Source organism: Amphibalanus amphitrite, unplaced genomic scaffold (assembly GCF_019059575.1).
Source record: "Amphibalanus amphitrite isolate SeventyFive unplaced genomic scaffold, NRLGWU_Aamphi_draft 000138F_arrow, whole genome shotgun sequence".
Taxonomy (NCBI): Eukaryota; Metazoa; Arthropoda; class Thecostraca; order Balanomorpha; family Balanidae; genus Amphibalanus; species Amphibalanus amphitrite.
Window position 1 is genome coordinate 559,908 of NW_024881633.1, and position 17,974 is coordinate 577,881.

General features: G+C 48.8%; 1 long non-coding RNA gene across 1 annotated transcript; it reads left to right on the forward strand.

Annotated features, from left to right (window-relative positions):
• Positions 1-13,146: 13,146 nt before the first annotated feature.
• Positions 13,147-16,384, forward strand: LOC122382333. The gene is made up of 3 exons (XR_006256664.1): positions 13,147-13,274; positions 14,856-14,990; positions 15,472-16,384. It is a non-coding gene; the product is annotated as an uncharacterized LOC122382333 (long non-coding RNA).
• The last annotated feature ends 1,590 nt before the right edge of the window (positions 16,385-17,974 follow it).

The window sequence follows — 17,974 nt, forward strand, 5'->3', positions numbered from 1 at the left end:
GAAATGGCGAAGCAGCAGCTCGGATGTAACAGCAAGTATCCCGGAAAAGGAGCGCGCTAAGGAGCCGGAATTCAAGATCGAAGATGGCCCAAATCAGACAAGCAAGACGCTGGGTCTTCTGTGGAATGCTGATGAAGATACTCTTGGAATCTGCGCTACCACTTCCTCAGACGCCGCGCCTGAAAACCGGCCAACAAAAAGACTCTGTCTCAAGAAAATAGCTGCGGTTTTCGACCCGCTGTGTCTGATCTGCCCGCTCACCATCACCGCCAAGATCATCTTTCAAGAGACTTGGGCTCGCGGTCTGGATTGGGACGATCCACTGCCGCCCGACATGGAAGCTGAATGGCTGACCTGGCTTGAAGATATTCAGGAGGTGAGCTCATTGACTGTCCCAAGGTGCGTTCATTCATTTCCAGTGAAAACGCGCAACAACTGCATGTATTCTCAGACGCATCGGAGCAGGCGTACGCCGCTGTGATTTACGTCGTCACTGACTGTGAAGAAGGGATCGTGTCAAGAATAGCTCTGGCTCGAGCTAGGGTCACACCAAGGTCAAGAAAGGTCACCATACCTCGACTCGAGCTTATGGCTGCGCTACTTGGCCTGCGGCTCGTGAAGAAGGTCTGCGCTGCGTTTGAGATTCAGCTGACGGACGTGGTGTTCTGGTCGGACTCGCTCAACGTTATCTGCTGGATAAAAAATGACGTCAAGCGCTTCCAACCGTTTGTCGCCCACCGCGTCTCAGAGATCCGGGAGTTCACGAGTCCTGATCAGTGGAGACACATTCCTGGAACGGAAAATCCAGCAGATCTCCCCAGTAGAGGTGTCAAGCTGGAAGACCTGAAGCACATCAGCCTCTGGTGGGAAGGACCTCCATTCCTTCTGGAGTCACCTGAGAACTGGCCAAAACAGAGAGACATCTCTGAACAGGCATGCGACCCCAGTGAGTTCCGCAAAGAAAGAGTAACTACTCACTCAGCGCGGGCGAAGAAGATGGACACAGACTTCCGGCTACAGCCAGCTCGCTACTCGAAGTGGATGAAGCTCATCAGAGTGACAGCATGGGTGCTCCGCTTCGTGAAAAGGCTGAAACAAAGGAGAACCGAGGCTGAATCTGAGAACTCGGATAGCTCCTGTGGTTCTCTCTCGAGTGAAGAACTGACTCAAGCCGAGTATTTCTGGTTCCTGAGAGCTCAGGAGTGCTTCGAGGACGAGCGACGTCATCTGCAAGCACAAGAGGAAGACAATGACGTAGTGCACTCAAGGCACGTGTGCAAAGACAGCAAGATCCGTCGCTTGTGTCCAGTGCTGGATAGCAACGGATTAGTGAGAGTTGGCGGCCGTCTACAGCAGAGTGGACTTTCCTTCGACGCCAAACATCCGGTGCTGCTACCGAAGCATCATGACGTGACGAAGTTGTTCGTGCGATACGTTCATGAAGATGGTGATCACGAGCTGGGAATCGAACACACCGTCTCTGAGCTTCGTCAGAGGGTGTGGATAATCGGCGCCAGAGAGCAAGTGAAAAAATGCATTTGGTCATGCCCAGAATGTGTGAAGAGGCGCCGACTACCCAGAAGCCAGCTCATGGCTCCAAAATGCACCAGTGAAGCAAAGGGGCCCTATCGGGCTTTCTTGAGATGTGCAGTGGATTTTGCTGGGCCGTTTGAAACCAAGCAGGGCCGATGCAAGTCAAGAACCAAGCGCTACTTGTGCCTCTTTCTGTGTCAGCAGACCAGAGCGGTGCATCTCGAGGTCGCCTTTGGCCTTGACACAGACAGCTTTCTCAGAGCTTTCATGCGATTTGTAGCTCGCAGAGGTGTACCTGCTGAAATGACCTCAGACAATGGGAAGAACTTCATCGGAGCGAGCCGTGAACTACAGAAGCTGGCGAGCAGCCTGGACCAGGCTGCAACGAGGACCGCGCACTTGCGTGTCAAGTGGAACCTTACGCCTCCAGGCGCTCCTCACTTCAACGGAGGCTGTGAAGCAATGGTGAAGAGCGCAAAACGTGCGCTTCGGAAGACGCTGGAATCGGCTCATCTCAGCGATGAAGAGCTACAGACAGCGTTCTGCCGCGCTGAAGCTCTGCTTAACTCGAGACCTTTGACGAGTGTCTCATCTGATCCGAATGACCAGCCGCCCATCTCTCCGGCGTCGCTCATGTTGGGCCAAACCAGGCTCGACTTCATGCCTGATGATGATGGAGATGCAGAAACGACAAGAAGACGCTGGCGCCGCCTGCTGCAACTGAGCTCGGAGTTCTGGCGACGCTGGATTCGCGAGTACCTCCCAACTCTGCAAGGCAGGCAAAAATGGACTGAGCAATCTGAAAATCTGCGTGAAGGTGAACTGGTGCTGTTGGTGGATCCGAATGCACCCAGAGGACTGTGGCCGCTAGCCAGGGTCACGAAGACGTTCCCAGGACCAGATGGGCTTGTCCGTGTTGTAGAATTTAAGACGGCAAAAGGTGTATATAAGAGGCCAGTCACGAAGACTGTTCGACTGGAGCTGGATGTCTGAAGAGGATGACTGTAGACGCCATCGGTGGGTGACTGTCATGATCCAGGGATGCAGCTGATGTGGTCTGAAGTGATTCTGAATGACCGGAGGTTCATTCAGAGTGGGGGGTGATGTTCCGGAGGATCCCGGATAATACTCTGGTGTTACTCTCGAAAGTAAAACAGCAGAAATAGCATGTGCCTCCATGCGCGAGGAACTAAAGAAATTTGTGCTTAAATAGAGTGTTTTTGATGTCTGAAAAGGAGGTGAAATACAAAAACCAGAGAAATGTGAAAACAGTTTGTGAATATAAAGTTAAGTTTAATTAAGCTATTAAGAAACAAGAACACAACGCGAGAACACTATCACAACAATGGTAAAGAGGTAGTTGAAAAATGGGAGGGAGCTGGCCTCTACAAGTTGTTGATTGAGATAGATTAGCGTATTGACTTTCGATTGATATACCTCATTAAGCATATGGTTTTACGGAAAATGGCTAAATTTGTCGAAAACTATCTCGTTTTTGTTATAAACCGTATATTAGAAATGGCGACGTGCGCCACTTCCGTCGCCGACGCCATTTGGACGCCATGTTGCCCGAGATTTGAGCGCTTGTACGCCTTGGCTTCTAAATTTCAAGATGAATATTGACGGCAGAAGACGGCGTTGTGCATATGGGGGGCACGCACTGATTTCAAGTGAGTCGGAAGTGCCAAAATTGAACAAGATTGGTTCCAAGTACGTTTCGAAGTCCGTCATTCAGGCCCTGGGAATGGGTGACCCTGGCAAGCTTGCTGGACGATACCTGTGTCATAAGTGTATTTCCTATGGCAGGTCGCAGATGAAAATTGTTCAGGTGAGATTACTTGACTGACGAGATTACTCGGACGGCAAACTACACCGGTCGGCGTTTGGGCTGGCCCATACCATCGAGGACCAGTACTCCTGCCTCCTCAAGTTCACGAAGGTGATGCGAGACGCGCGCGTGGTCGGCAGCAACTCGATGCTGCCCTTTCAGAAGGGCTTCGTGATGTCCTCCACCGCTCTGCGCGGCCTGTACAGCGCTGTGCAGCGGCATCACGGGCTCAGCTACCTACTGACCTCCCGGCTCAATCAGGACTGCGTCGAAAACTTCTTCTCGCAGGTAAGCATTCTAACATCAGTCACACATTTTGATGCAACTCAAATAAAACACGGGCGATTCTTTTCTTTCTTTCTTTCTTTTTTTATGCAGGTAAACATTAAGAGCAATATGCACATAGACTATCACGCAAAGCCCTTTGTCCTGGTATTGTATCTAGCCTTGAAATTTATTTTAATTTGATTGTTTTAATACGTCTCGCCCGAATGTGTAGCTTACTACATATCTGGGTTGTGTATATAAGTACTTTGACGGCATTTTTTCTATCCTTAAACAATAAACATTCATGGTTTACTCGTAATGAAGACATTGGTCTTTTTTATATATATTAAGTGTTACCCACTCACACTCACCTCTTTTGTGTTATAATAGACTTTAATTACCTCACTCTGATAAACTATGTTTTGTTTCACTTCTTTGATTTCACTGGGTGACCCGGTAATGGTAAAAAACAATAAATATTAGACCTGTTGTCACAGTGGTTAAGTTATACCCCGCACCTTTAATGCCCACCTAATCGAGTCTTTTTTTAGGTATTTTACCAACCACTGTTTCTATTTCAGTTGAGAGGCATGGGTGCGGCGAACACCAACCCCACGGCAGTGGAGGCCAAGAACCGCCTCCGCCTGCTCCTCATAGGAGCTGCGCCGACAGTGGCCGCCGCAACCCACGATGACCCGCGCGAGTCCGGGGCCTCAGTACTGCTGGAGGAGAAGGAGCCGACTTACCTGAGCGCCACGACGCTGGACCTGGACCACGAGCCGCCAGTGGAGCCAGAGGTGCCGGACGCGGACGTCACCGCGGTGGAGAACCTGGTGACCGCCCGCCAGCCGTGTCCGGGACCCGCAGCCAGCGCCGGCGCCGCCCCGCCACCTGCAAGCCTTCCCTCTGGAGCAACCGGTGTCGCCAGTCTCTCCAGGCAGGCGCTGGCGTACGTCGCGGGGTACGTGGCCGCTAAGTGCGCCACAGTGGACAGCACGCTCGGCAAGATCACGTCCGATGCCAGCGAGGTACCCCGTGACGAGCGCTACGCCTGGATTGACACCCTCAGCCGCGGCGGCCTCACGGTGCCCAGCGCGCGGTGGCTCGATGAGGTTGAGCAGCTGGAGGTGCTGTTCACCACGATGCACGGAGGAGATGTCGACCGCGGCCCCGGCGTCGTTAGGCGACTTGCCGAGGCTGCTGCGCTGAAGTTCCCGCAGCTGCATCCATACGTACTGAGGAAGTACGCTATGACTAGGACGCAGCTGCGGGTACGTGAGATCCGGCGCCTCATCGGCGACAGAGAACGTCTCCGAAAGGAGCAGCCTACCTGCAGCCGGGAGGCCAAGCGTGCGCGCCTGTACGTGCATCCTGGTGATTAGACTTCAGCGTGGCCCTGCTTTGTGTGCCGCGCCGGCTGTGGCGGAAGCCGGCGGCGGCGTGCCACAAGACTTTAGCGTGGCCTCGCTTTGTGTGCTGCGCTGGCTGTGGCGGGAGCCGGCGACGGCGTGCCACAAGACTTTAGCGTGGCCTCGCTTTGTGTGCTGCGCCGCTGCGCTGGCTGTGGCGGGAGCCGGCGACGGCGTGCCACAAGACTTTAGCGTGGCCTCGCTTTGTGTGCTGCGCCGCTGTGCTGGCTGTGGCAGGAGCCGGCGGCGGCGTGCCGCAAGACTTTAGCGTGGCCTCGCTTTGTGTGCTGCGCCGCTGCGCTGACTGTGGCGGGAGCCGGCGGCGCCGTGCCGCAAGACTTAAGCGTGGCCTCGCTTTGTGTGCTGCGCCGCTGTGCTGGCTGTGGCGGGAGCCGGCGGCGGCGTGCCGCAAGACTTTAGCGTGGCCTCGCTTTGTGTGCTGCGCCGCTGCGCTGACTGTGGCGGGAGCCGGCGGCGGCGTGCCGCAAGACTTAAGCGTGGCCTCGCTTTGTGTGCTGCGCCGCTGTGCTGGCTGTGGCAGGAGCCGGCGGCGGCGTGCCGCAAGACTTTAGCGTGGCCTCGCTTTGTGTGCTGCGCCGCTGCGCTGACTGTGGCGGGAGCCGGCGGCGCCGTGCCGCAAGACTTTAGCGTGGCCTCGCTTTGTGTGCTGCGCCGCTGTGCTGGCTGTGGCGGGAGCCGGCGGTGGCGTGCCGCAAGACTTTAGCGTGGCCCTGCTTTGTGTGCTGCGCCGCTGTGCTGGCTGTGGTTGGAGCCGGCGGCGGCGTGCCGCAAGACTTTAGCGTGGCCTCGCTTTGTGTGCTGCGCCGCTGCGCTGGCTGTGGCGGGAGCCGGCGCACACTGGTCGGAAACGCCCTCACGAGAGGCCACGGGCGATTCCGGAGTTTCGGATTATTTTTTATATAGATCGATTTGAAATTGATCAAATTATTATACTTAGGCCAAAAAAACTAATCCGGGTGACCAAAAATAGCTGCAATCAGCCCCCGAAGATGGGGTATCCCAGAACTCGGGAAACTGACGCGGAGCAAGAGGTTTCTTGAGCCGGATATTCAGAGTCTTATTGCTGATAGACACCAAATTGAAATCCCACATATTATGCATCAAAATGTTCGTTATGAAGTTGCCGACTGGTCAGTGCAAAATTTTTGGCATACTTTTTCCCTAACTAAGATGTACTATAGCTTTTTTATGAAGGCTCTCCTACAGTGATTCTGGAATATAACTGCAAAGTTTAGGTAAGGAAACAACAGGTAGTCCCATCTAGTTCCACTCTGATTTTTTGTGAGATGAAGTAGGATTTAAATTTACACCAGGGCAACATAAAAGCTAATTGCGCATATTTGCGCAAAATTTGCAGGAGCCGCTCTTCCTACCCAACTACTGCCCGCCCCGCCCCAGTTTCGGCTCGGCCGCCGCGCCCGGCTTACGCTGACCTGTGTGGCCTGCACGCATCCATGCGTAGTTGACTGGTCATTAAAAACAGATGCGCTTGAGTTTATGAATTTTGTGAAAAGCGCGTTTTATGTATGCACTTATGTATGTATTGACGTCAAAAGCCTTCCACATATTGCGTGGCGATTACGGCTTGCATTTAGAGAGCCTTGCTATTGACAACCATCACTCGGCTGAAGAAAGTGGAAATTGAAACCTTCGTGAATACAAGACGCTGCAAATATAGGACACCTGTCACTGACGTCGGGTTACCTTGGGCCGTCTTTTTACATTAGATCACAATTCCGGTATTTAACCCTGGCCGGACCGATTGGTTTTCTACATTGACCGGGGAGGGTTGGTACAACTCCCTCGCCGTTTCGCCTCTAATTGAGCTAGAGCCTCGCGGAAAAAACAAGCTTGTGTGCCGTTATAAGACGCAAAAATTAGGTACTACCCGATTTTAAGGTCTTAGGTCAGCCAGTGACCTCTTAGGTCAGGTAAGTGCCACAAGGCACGGGCTCGGTTTTAGGTTAATTACTTTGCCAAAAATGGTCGCACTGCCGCGATTTTGGCATAATCGTGTTTGTCTAGCTCAGGCGCGTTGAATGCTATACTTGGTGTTCGGGTGAAGTCAACTTAACCCTCGTCGGCACAGGCCATTTTGCGTCCTTCGACGGCACAAGGGGGGGGGGGGGTTGGTACGACCCCCCCTCGCGTTTGGCCCCTGATCGAGCTAGAGCTTCGCGGAAAAAACGAGCGTGTTGCCCGTCACGAGACGAAGCCGATGATACCCAATTTTAAGGTCCTAGGCCATCGGTTGACCTTCCAGGTCAGGTCAATGACCCGAAAACCGGGAAAATCGGGACCTGTAAGAAAGTCGTAAAGTGTGGCTGCTATGTGGTTTTCCGGGGTGCTGATCACGAGTATCGTGTTAGTTTTGATCAGAGATGATGTTTTTAAGCATTTAGACCAGGTCGGGTCAGGTCAGGTCAGGTCAACCGGTAGGGGTTGTGACGGGTATTCGTAACACGTGTCAACCGCCTCTGACAGCTTCGTAACATGTTACGAAGGCACCAAAACTACTTCGTAAATGTTCAAATGGTTGCTAAATTCGAATTCCGCTCCAAAAACTAGCCTAGAAACATGTAAAACTCGAAAAAGTGAATCGAGGTCACCCGAGGTTACCAAAGGTCAATGACCTGACCTGACCTTCAGGTGACCTTGACACCCACCCTAATGTATGGGAGCAACATCAAATCACATGTTCGAACGTTTGAAACCACGAAAAGCTTGCAAACGCGCGGCTAATGCGAGCCGACATACGCCGAATCGCGAGTTCGGCCAAACATGGTCACGGAAAAGAGGTCACAGGTCAAAGGTCATTGGGGTCAGGGTCATGAAATTTTCAGGGAACGTGTAAAATTGATCAATGCGAGGGTACTGAAAGTTTCGTCGCGATCGGCCGCTTTTTACGCGAGTTATTCGCGAAAAACCTTGGGGGGGGGGTTGCATCACCCCCCCCCCCCTGTGCCGGCGAGGGTTAAGGTGTTAACCTCGGGTCAAGGTTAGGTCGGAGCTCCTCAGGTCACGAAAATGGTTGAAGGAGGTTATATCGCATATCATTCGATTCGGCAGGTCTTCCTGAGTCCAATGGTGGCTTTCCCGACTCTCTAGCTCCATCTGATCAGGAGTTATTGACGAAAAACTTACATGGCCTTAGTGACGTCATAAATGACGTCACGCAAAGTCAACAATGCCAAAGTCAAGCACTGGACCTTGCAAGGAGTGCATGAAACCATTCCCGGTGCCCGAATAGCAGCTCCCAATTTCCCTTGTTGACTTAAAGTGGTGCTAGATCCTGTATTATACTCAATTATGACGTCATAACTTAACAGATTCATGTCATATATTTAGTGCTTGACATCTAAATGATAGCTTACATATGACAGAGAAGGTATGCAAAGTTTTATGAAGTTTGCTTCACTAGTTGTGGAATAACAAGCAAAAAACTTTTGCGGAAAGGCCGCTGGCCTCTCGCTGGAGCGTTTCCGACCAGTGTGCGGCGGCGGCGTGCCGCAAGACTTTAGCGTGGCCTCGCTTTGTGTGCTGCGCCCCTGCGCTGGCTGTGGCGGGAGCCGGCGGCGGCGTGCCGCAAGACTTTTATGGTATTGGTGATCAATGATCATTCACATTCGTGATCGTGGTAACCTCGGTTATTTGCCGTTTGTGAGACTGTTTGGCGCGGTGAGAACTGATATTTGCAGAGCTGAGTTCGGACCGAGCATGTTGGTTCTGCGCTGTTGGTTACTACTCTGTGCTCGTGGCAAATTCACATTATCATTTATACAATTAATGACAGCTCAAGTTTCGCCTCAGTTTTGCGTGTGAGTGGTGAAGCTTGTTTCCGTTTTAAAGTCGTTAATGTGTGTTTTGTGCGCATATTTTTAACCCGGACTTCTTGAAGCATTGAGATGAATATACGAATCGCTGGGAGGGATGCAGATTTTTGGCTCCTCATCAAACTTCCGAATGGATGGTCGAGACAGATTTTTTTGGTGCATTCTCCATCAGTAGGTCAACAAGTCACGTCGATGTCAGGTTAAGTCTGAGACAAGTCACTGCATTGGGTTTAGAGACCAGCTAACGTCATTCAATATTGGAGCGTCCGAGTTCTTAAATGTATGTGGAAACCACTGAACTCTAATGGTGGAAACCGATTTCGCTGCGTGTGGCGGGAGGGTGCTAGCAGCGGCCGTGAAACGTCGCTCACGACGACGTACAGTACGCCGGGATGTCATATAATTAAAACTTTCAGAAAGCGCGTTCTCTCGGCCTTCATTTACACTGGAGATAATAGGTGGACAACCAGCACCATTTCAGAGTTATTTTATTTACAGAAGCGGTTTTGCATCAAAGTCCCTGCCGTAAGTGTTGTGTCTATGCCTGCCGCTGGATATTCGGCATCAGGGATATATAGTTGCGGATGTAAAATAAGGAGCGATGCCAAAATTAGATCAACCAGGAAAGCGACTCTGCCTAATTCAATTCTATCCATTTTCTCACAAATACGCCTATGCTTTACTACGCGGATAATATGCTATTTCTATTTACTGGTAAAGACTCAATTTATAATTTAAGCCTTTTGATAGCTACTTGATTATACATTGAATAACACATTATAATGATTATATTTTGACACAATGTAATAATATAAAGTGTCAATTTATAATAATAGAATTTGAAACATTGGTTAATTTTTAATGTGAACGATATGTACCGTACGCAACTGTTCAAAAGCAGCACACGCATCAATCAGCTGACGCCACATTCCCGGTGGCGCTGCTCACGGTGCACGCCTGGGCGTACTTAATTTAAAGATCAAGGTCAGACTTTATGTTAAGCATGCCGCTTCTGTATGGTGTAGGCCAAGGCCCTAAAACATAAGGTTGGACGAAGTTTTCTACCAAAAATGTACTAGAATAGCACACGAGTCAAAGCTATTTCCGTTGTTTCTTTACAAATATGTCGCAAACAAGCTTTTTCTGTAATAAATCATTATTTCGAAGTTAAGCAACCAGTTGCTATAAATTCGATAAACAAACACTTATTTTTTATATAAAAGCCTAGCTGATATAGTCCAACTCTAGTTGAATAACCAAGTAGCTACTAAGTTTTCCAGATGTGACACATATTGCGCACTTCAGACAAATGCGTTGCTAGGGCGTTGCACGGTATATAGAGTACTAGGTAAAACCGGTTCGAAATTACAACACTAAGGTATTTTGACCACTATTTTCAGCTGACCCTTTAAGTCTAAAAAAGAGAACTAAGCAACAAATTTCAATGAGTTTTATTATTTGTACATATATTTTTGATTTATGATCAGACACCACGCCATGTATGAATCTGTGAAGCATTAACGAAAATAAATTGTTGGCTATCTCCGCCATTTCAAAAATTATATATCTTAAGTTGCAAGGATTGTTCATAGACAAAATTAATTTTTCACAATCAAAATTAAAAATTGAAGGACAAAAAGTAATATCAAAGGCCAACTCCCTTTTGTTGAATTTCGAAATTACCATGGTTCTGAGCTGTTCAGCCTACCGGACCTGCCAATGCTCTACCATGAATTGTCGAGTAACTTCAGTGATGTGGGGCTTACAACATGGTCAAAAAATATCAAAATTGAATTATCTATCAGATTCTGTGCCTTTTGTTGCCTTTTAAAGGTTGGAAACTGTGTTCAGTTGATGTTCAATACATAACCACCATTGCTGTCCATGGTCACCCTGTTCCACTATATGTAATGATTCTCAAAAACTAGATCGATGTGGGGTCTAAATATTTCACTAAAATTAACAGAATCGCTTACATTATAACATATTAAAATGTCAAAACGTAAGAAACGCGGGAACTTTAAAAGATTTACGTCTAATTCTAAAACTTCGAATTTTGAATACAAAACAGTTCTGGACGAAAACATAGCTAGATGGCGAACTAGTCATTGTTGGGCTCACAAAGACCCTTTATTAAATTAAAAATTCAATTTTCTTCCAAAATATGTATGATTTATTGCAGTTTAAGAATTAAAAGATGCATTATTTTGGTCTGGTATGCGTTGGCTTCCTTGCCGCCTAAGGTCACACGGTGAGAGTTAATGGCATATTAATAGAAAACAAGACCGATGTGGGGTCTATTTAAAGCATGATAGTAAACAAAATTGAATTTTGTATCTATTGGTATAGGTTTTTAAACAACATAAACGCGGGAACTTTACGAAACGTGGTATTGAAAACTGCCGACCATAATTATCACCCGCAGTTGCGCGCAGTTTTCTGTACTGCTATCGCTAGCAAACGCCAGCTTTTGTATTTGATTGGTTTAACGGCGTTTCTTTTACTGATTGAGAACACTTTTAAGTTTCAAGCTATTCAGCATGGCTTTGGATTCAACTCAAGGCGCTCAAGGCTATAAACATTTCAGTAGGCGGAACTATGGTCAAGCGTACCCATTTTCGGGAACGCATTTTCGTTCCCATGTTTGGGAACGATAAACCCAAATATGGGAACGCCATGTAGGCATTATTTAAAACAAGAAAAAGAACTGTTAAATGACGTCCAAAAAATATAAAACGATCGTGAACCGCCTGATAGTTGTCTCAATATTGTTGGGAAAGAGTTTGATATTGTAAGGCCCATCGTAGTTTCAAATCGTTCCCCTATTTCTAAAGCAGTCCATCACCCGGGCCGCGAGCCCAAATTTGGGAACGCTGTCGTACACTGGCGCTGCAAGCGTTCCTTATTATGGGAACGGCGTACCCAAAATTGGGAACGATTTCACCGACGCCTTTCAGGGGCTCTTTTCATTAACAAGCATCACGTCCAACGCCGCAAATTATTGTTAACGCAACAATCATCAGATGACCTTTCCGGCAAGACCGTTGCATGTTTCGCCCGGTCTTCTGCGCTTTTATTCCCGTCGATCTCGCAGCGGGCACGCCCCCCTCTGCAGGATTACGTAATCCACAACGCTCAGCGATGTTCAACAAGGTCTTCCATACCTATATCCACCGTCCGCGCCGAGGGTGGAGACATGTCAAGCACCTGTCTGCTAATCACCGAGAGTTGACGAGCACAAGAAGTATCCAAAAATGGGAACGCTGAATATGTTACACCCTCAAAACACCTAGTCCCAATGAAAATCTAGTTTTTTCCTTTCTTAATGAGTGTAAGTGGCAAAAGGCCTGGTAGGATGGGCACGACGTATGATCGAAATCAGCATAAAAATTATAAATAAGCCACACAGAGCGACCTATATCAGAGAAATTCCCCCAACCGATCATGCTTAGAAACGCCGAAGACAAAAACCACGCTCATGACACTGCTTATAAAACAACGCTAAACAGCTAGCATCCAAATAAAATATGTCTTTCAGGGCTGATAAAATACAGCTGAATGATTTTAAACCACTGAAACTGAGTTTACAACAGTAGTTCGGTAAAATCACTGACGTTCCACGCGGTCGATCGCCCCGACACCAAATGTCAACAATATTACCTCGGGACTGTCCGCGTGTTCGCTTGCATATGTCATCATCTGGTGTCGCTAGAATGAAACTTCATAACCAGGCGAAAATTATTATACTTGACCTCAAAATGTAAAAAATGCTTCATTTTCCTTAAACTTGCATGTTAAATGTCGTATAACCCATATTTCCACCATTCTGTCATTTTTAAAAAATCATTAAAAATATCATTCCACGGTCAATTTCCTTGTTCCACGGTCAGATTAAAGATAACTTTATGGAGATTTAGTAGATACTTAAATCAGCGTGCACTTTTTTGAGACGTGATGCACTTTTGAGTTTTAGTGGGCGAACGGCCGAAAAATTGCCTTCCGTTCTCATAAATGGGAACGCCCGTTCCCATATTTGGGAACTCCGTTCCCAAAAATGGGAACGTTCCTATATTTGGGTACTCATGACCATAGTTCCGCCTACTGATTTTCAAATTTAATGAATTTTCTTGTTGGATTTGTTTTTGATAGGCCACGGAACAGGAAACGGATTTTGAAATGTATTTTTATTGTGAGTTTATCTGTGCCGGGTGGGGTGGATTTGTGTCAAGTTTCTTTTCTGTGGTTAGTTGAGATACAAATCAAAATAGTTTTTACTCAAGGCGCTCAAGGCTATAAACATTTTCAAATTTAATGAATTTTCTTGTTGGATTTGTTTTTGATAGGCCACGGAACAGGAAACGGATTTTGAAATGTATTTTTATTGTGAGTTTATCTGTGGCGGGTGGGGTGGATTTGTGTCAAGTTTCTTTTCTGTGGTTAGTTGAGATACAAATCAAAATAGTTTTTATATTGATTTGCCATCGGGATTATTAGGTAGGTACCTATCCTACGAAGTATGTAGTCTACCTGAAGTCAAGTCTATATAAACCCCTCACCCAGATTCGTTTTGGTCCTCTGCTCTCTTGTTTCCATGATCCTGATCCTCTCCTTCTCTTCTGCGTCTCAATCTCCTGCTTCAGGTTGAGACCCTGCTGTGGTTGGCCATTTCGAGTTGTGCTTTTGGAGCTTGCAGCAATGCGTGTTGCAAGTAACTCACCAGAAAAGATGATGCTCTGAGAATTAATAAACAAAAGCCCACAAAGTCCTGTAATTGACAAGTTACATGGATAAGTTTGAGTTATTATATCATTAAAAAAGTCTTGCAATGTGTGTAGCGATCATGAAATACATGCCCTCTGCGGGCTTTGTCCACCTCTCCCAAACATCCACCAGCTGCCAAGGGTTGGACAGACAACTATCCGATGGGGGAAGCCTGGAGGTTCCCCCAGGGTCCAATCTTATAAAATGTCTTACTATTCTATTCACGGCATTTGGTAACATTTATGGTGATGTCAGTGCTGTCAGTGCTGAGTCTGGGTGACTGAGTCTTGACAACTCACCTCAACCTGGGTGTCTGCCCAGACCAATGTTTCCTCATAATGTCTCCAGAGGGGTGTTCACGGGCACCGCACACTGCTGCGTGCGGTGTGCGGTGCGTCCAGCAGGCGTGGGGGTAGGGGATTGGTAGGCGGTTCTGACGTCACGGCTGCCTGCGGTGGACGGTCCGCTGTGGCCAGTCCCGACCGGCCACAGCGATCGCTGTGTGCGGTGACGGAAGGCTGACGTAGGGACAAAGTGGGCGGAGCTTCGAGGCTGTGTGCGGTCCGACCGCACACAGGGCCCGTGAACAGCCCTCAGGTTTTGCCAATGTTCTGAGTGTGCAGTTGCTACTTTTTGGTGCGCACACACCCCAGACTCTCCATCCAATTAACGCCTGAACAGTTGCTGAAAGTGCCTCCCACCAGACTTGCTGAATGGCTACTACTTGCATATGCTATCTGGACTGAAGCTTCCCCAACTAGCTGCCATGGCTCTTGGCAGCTGGGCTTAATAGGTCACAGGTCAAAGTTCATTTGGGTCAGGTTCATTAAATGTCAAGGACATGTGTAAAATTGATCAACTGGAGGGTACTGAAAGTTTCGTCGCAATCGGCGTCTTTTTATGCGAGTTATGAGTTATCCGCGAAAAACCGAGGAGGGGTCCGTTCGACCCCCCCCCGCCCCCCCCCCCCCATACGGGCGAGGGTTAGGCCACATTCGGAAAGTCAAGCTACATCTAGCTAGACACATCAGCCTATCACGGGCGTTTGACTAGTAAAATGTAGACATTTGCAGCCTTTTTTGACGTTGAATTTGCTGATTTAGTTATAGGTCGTCAATCGTCATTATGTGCCTGCCGCCGCTTTTGTCGTCTTCATTGTGTGCTTTGTGGTTTTTTAGTTTTGATCATATCATCCTCCATCAGGCTTGTTTCTGGCGGTGGTTCTGGAGACAGCGTGTCGATCCAGCTGTAGAACGTCATCCGGAGGTGGCAGAGTGTGATGGCCAGCCACGCGGCGCGCGTACCGACATTGACCAGAAACTATCACATCATCTCCAGGTCATTACCTAATTGTGTGAACCAACGCGTCCACAGGTCAGCTGTGTCCCTTTTCGTCACTAGATCAGCGACGTGATGGCAATTCTGTGACCCGTCACCGCGTCCTTAGGTGGGTGGCTCGGGATAACTTTTTGTGTTGCCGGGATGGGATGTCTGCTAATGCAGGTGCCGCTGCAACTTAGTGTCGTGACGTATGATGGGTCTCAGGTTCGGGTTTCGATTTCTCGAGTGAGAAATGTGTGTACAGGCTTATGTACTGTTATTATAGCTGAGTGTGCGTCAGGAAACGTTATGAGTTATGAGTCGTGGTCGCCGTGGCTTGTAGTGGTATTTGACGACCGTCGTGACCTGTGACGGTCACCGTGACTGCTATGTGATGGTCGCCGCGGCTGGCATATGACGGCCGCCGTGACTTCTATAACGGCCTTCGTGACTGAAACGTGACGGTCGTCTTGACATGCCGCGACTCGCTGCTTTACAGGTCACTGGTCGAGGGCGCTCGAGCTGACGGTGTCTTCCGACGGCTCCACGGTGACCAGCGCCGCCACCGCCGAGACCATCCGACTCCTGAAATGCTAACGGCCGTGCACGAACAAGAGGCTCTAAGCATCCAGGTGCAAGGCAAGCGCCATGCTCAGAGGTGTCATCCGAAGAAGGCCGCACAGTGCACTTTAGGGTGAGCTCGGGTGTAGTGCGCGCCGACGGATAGGATGGAATGACGGGCCGGCCATCAGATTTCAGTGCGGGAATCAAGATGGTCGGAGCCGATGTGGCTCGGTTGATGGTGTGGCAGGGTTGATTGAGAGTGAAAGCGAGACACCCGGATCTGTAAAGAATACGCCGATACGGGTCTCGAACGTCGTCTCGCAATTTGTGCTCTGTAATATGACGGCTATGCCGTGGTATCATTCACTCTCGGTGCGCTAATGAATAATAAATAGGACAGAGGCTGGAATTAAGATATTATATTTGGATGTAAGGGGCAGGTTTGGGCCAGCGCTATTTTAGAAATCGTGAGCGTGCTAGTTGCAATCAATCGTGCGCTTCTTGTTGAGCATCTGTGAGCGAGAAAATACTTTCTTTGGAACTTAGCAGTTCGTCGTGAAATATTTGTATCTTTGGAGTAAGTTGTCAGAACATGAATGCATTTTTGGTGTCCACTGCAGCTGCTGTTCTGGAACAGAAACATGCCGAGATCGGCTGTGTTTGTATGTTGTGGCAAAATCAAGCAGCCGTACCATGAATCAAAAGCGATATGTAAATTAAAGTGAATATATTTCACTATTTTTCAGTTTTATCATACAGATCACAGAAATGCGTCAAATACTGATCACACCCGGTTCCAAACAAAAACGCTTGCGATCACTGGAAAATAAATAAACAATAGATACCCATGTGGCTGCCTGGCGTGATCCGAGACTCTCTCTCTCTCTCTCTCTCTCTCTCTCTCTCTCTCTCTCTCTCTCTCTCTCTCTCTCTCTCTCTCTCTCTCTCTCTCTCTCTCTCTCTCTCTCTCCTCTCTCTCTCTCTCTCTCTCTCTCTCCCTCTCCCCCTCTCTCTCTCTCTCTCTCTCTCACTGTTGTTGCTGACGCACACGGCCGAATCGGCCAAGATGGAGAGCACGGAACGATGCTGGTGACTGGCGGACCAGCGAAAACAGGAAAGGAGATGAATAGCTCTAGCTCCCGTCTGCGCGCGGAAGGGCGCTGATTGGCGCGGCTCACAGACTCCATTGGCTCATTAGACTGTTGTTGGTTTTCTCCCTCCCCTCCCACAGGCCTAGCCAGGTAGCTTAGTTGTGCGCGGAAGCGAGCGGCCAGAGCGGGGCTAGGCGTCGCCCTCCCAGGTACCGGGCAGTGCAGCTGGACTTGCCGCGGATGGTCCCCCTCTGATCTCGGCACACTCGGCAGAGTGCGGCCGGACACGCCATGGAGTTGCATAGCGTGGATAGGCCGTATGGTGTCGCTGTCGTTATTATAAAAGCGTAAGTAGAAGGTTGAAGCAAGATAGAATGCCATCTTTTTTCGAGCTTTGTTACAAATTATTAGTATTGGCCGTTTCACTACATATAATATCGCAAAGCACAGCTTTATGCGCTGGCTACAATATATGCGCGTCGGTTGCGGCAGTAATCATCGAAGAAATATATGATTTATGAACGTTTCTTGGTCATAGAATGATAATACATTGCAATGATTACCTGTTGTAAAGAAAACTCCTATACTGCCGCTCTATCGTCCGGAATTATTCGTGTTTGATTACGGTGATTCCGCCACTCTATCAGCTGATTTTTGTTTCCGAGTCACGTGACCAACCGGTGTCTCCCTGGGGCGTTGCTAAGGACTCTTTCGCATATGTTTTGCTGCCTGGTTTTTGTCAGGGAGACACCGGTTGGTCACGTGACTCGGAAACAAAAATCAGCTGATAGAGTGGCGGAATCCCCGTCATCAGACACGAATAATTCCGGACGATAGAGCGGCAGTATAGGAGTCTTCTTCACAACAGGCAAACATTGCCACGTTTATCATTCAATGATCAAGAAACGTTCATAAATTATATATTTTTCGACGATTACCGCCGCAACCGACGCGCACATATCGTTACCAGCACATAAAGCTGTGCTTTGCGATATTATTTGTAAAGAAACGGCCAATACCTACTAAATTATGTGCAACAAAGCTCGAAAAAGATAGCATTCTATATTGCTTCAACCTTCTACTTACGCTTTTATAATTACGACAGCGACACCATACGGCCTATCAACGCTATGCAACTCCGTGGAGCGTCCAGCCGCACTCTGCAGAGTGTGCCGAGATCGGAGGCGGACCATCCGCGGCACGTCCACCTGCGCTGCCCGGCCGCTGGAAGGGCGACGCCGACGCGTAGCTCGTCTGGATACCATCCACTCAACGGTTACACAGATGCAAAAAGACCGCCCGCTGGCCGCCCGCTGCGCACACAACTAAGCTACTTGGCTACGCCCT